This window comes from Phaseolus vulgaris, chromosome 1, assembly GCF_051622355.1.
Source record: "Phaseolus vulgaris cultivar YP4 chromosome 1, ASM5162235v1, whole genome shotgun sequence".
In the NCBI taxonomy this organism is placed as follows: Eukaryota; Viridiplantae; Streptophyta; class Magnoliopsida; order Fabales; family Fabaceae; genus Phaseolus; species Phaseolus vulgaris.
The window spans coordinates 637,501-640,000 of record NC_143498.1 but is presented as its reverse complement, the minus strand read 5'-3'; positions in this window follow the sequence as shown (position 1 = coordinate 640,000).

Genomic DNA, 2,500 nt, shown 5'->3' with positions numbered 1-2,500 from the left:
AAAGGAATTGATCTTGACATGGTTGGTGCATAGCCAAGTTCATGATTTTGGATTTTTGGCTTGATTTTGTGGCTTGGTGGTGATTTTGGTGAAAAACGAAAATCATGGTTTTGGAAAAGTGGCTGGACTCAATCCTCACAAATGCCTTCAAAGTGATGTGGGAGAAGTTTGGGATCAAAAGGAATTGATCTTGACATGGTTGGTGCATAGCCAAGTTCATGATTTTGGTGTTTTGGCTTGATTTTGTGGCTTGGTGGTGATTTTGGTGAAAAACGAAAATCATGGTTTTGGAAAAGTGGCTGGACTCAATCCTCACAAATGCCTCCAAAGTGATGTGGGAGAAGTTTGGGAGCAAAAGGAATTGATCTTGACATGGTTGGTGCATAGCCAAGTTCATGATTTTGGTGTTTTGGCTTGATTTTGTGGCTTGGTGGTGATTTTGGTGAAAAACGAAAATCATGGTTTTGGAAAACTGGCTGGACTCAATCCTCACAAATGCCTTCAAAGTGATGTGGGAGAAGTTTGGGATCAAAAGGAATTGATCTTGACATGGTTGGTGCATAGCCAAGTTCCATGATTTTGGATTTTTGGCTTGATTTTGTGACTTGGTGGTGATTTTGGTGAAAAACGAAAATGTTGGTTTTGGAAAAGTGGCTGGACTCAATCCTCACAAATGCCTTCAAAGTGATGTGGGAGAAGTTTGGGATCAAAAGGAATTGATCTTGGCATGGTTGGTGCATAGCCAAGTTCCATGATTTTGGATTTTTGGCTTGATTTTGTGACTTGGTGGTGATTTTGGTGAAAAACGAAAATCATGGTTTTGGAAAAGTGGCTGGACTCAATCCTCACAAATGCCTTCAAAGTGATGTGGGAGAAGTTTGGGATCAAAAGGAATTGATCTTGGCATGGTTGGTGCATAGCCAAGTTCCAAGATTTTGGTGTTTTGGCTTGATTTTGTGACTTGGTGGTGTGCCAAGAATCATGAAATTTTCAAAGTGGTGGTTTTTGAGTTTTGTTGGTTGGAAAGTGTCACAAATGCATGCAGAATGAGGTCTAGAAAGTTTGGTATCAAAACCAAGCCATCTTGATGTGGTTTTGAATTTTTGAAATGTTGGAAAATAGAGGGTTTTGAAAAAAATTCATGAAAATTCGAAACCTTGGCCAATCCTAACGAAACTTGGTGGGCACCTTCTTGATATTATTATGGGATGGACTGGAAAAAATCACGCAAAAATACGGTGTCTAGATACGTTTTTCCATTTTTCCCGATTTTCCACATTTCGGGTCTTTGGAAAAATAAAAAAAATACTTCCCCATGTCGAAAAATTCTAATTTTTTGCAGGCAATGTTGTACCATTTTTATGAGGATCCCTGCAAAAAATCTCGTGAAAATTCGTTCTCTAGGTCCCAAAACAGAACTTATGTCTACTCAAAAAAAGTGTATCTACTTGTACAAAAGTGGCTTTTGCATATTTAGCTATTATAGGGGGGGGGTGTTCCTCAATGCAGCCAGCTCTTGCACCATGGAAAATTCTGGTGCGGTCCCTTCATTCCCCCCTGTTTTGGCTTGCTTTGTGGTGGGGCAAGTCAAAACGCCCACACATGGGTGATCCACCAACTTGGGTTGGTGTCACCCGTTGTGGGCGGCGGCACGGTGGTGGCCGCCGTCGGTTCCGGTCGACTGACCCGGTGGGAAAAAATGTGAATCTGTTATGTGGATTTTTGTGGCACGCTGGTGGGATTTTCGTTGTGTGGCTCATTTCTAGACTTGTGAGCATCACGAAGGGGGTATGGCTTCCAACCGTTCGCGGGGAAGGGGCCATCATGTCTGGCTTGCTGCCGGCCGGGGGGGTAATGTCATCAGTCAGCGTCCGCTTGGGCTCACATTTGTGCTGGTTACGCCCAGGGTCATGTGGTTGATATTGAGGGCTTTATTACTCTCGGTCCAGTAGCGCGCGGCCACCACAGGGAAGGCACGGCCTCATCCGCGTGGCTTCTCCCTCACGAGCATCCTGGCGATCCGCCACGGTGGTCGTGCTGGAGAAGAAGCACGGATGAGACGGGTTGGAACTGTGGCCCGGTGCGATCGGGGAAGATTTGTGCCACGCAAATCGTTGGGTGGCTTATTCGAAGACTTGTGAGCATCACGAAGGGGGTATGGCTTCCAACCGTTCGCGGGGAAGGGGCCATCATGTCTGGCTTGCTGCCGGGCGGGGGGGAAGTAATGTCATCAGTCAGCGTCCGCTTGGGCTCACATTTGTGCTGGTTACGCCCAGGGTCATGTGGTTGATATGAGGGCTTTATTACTCTCGGTCCAGTAGCGCGCGGCCACCACAGGGAAGGCACGGCCTCATCCGCGTGGCTTCTCCCTCACGAGCATCCTGGCGATCCGCCACGGTGGTCGTGCTGGAGAAGAAGCACGGATGAGACGGGTTGGAACTGTGGCCCGGTGCGATCGGGGAAGATTTGTGCCACGCAAATCCACAAACACACGGATACA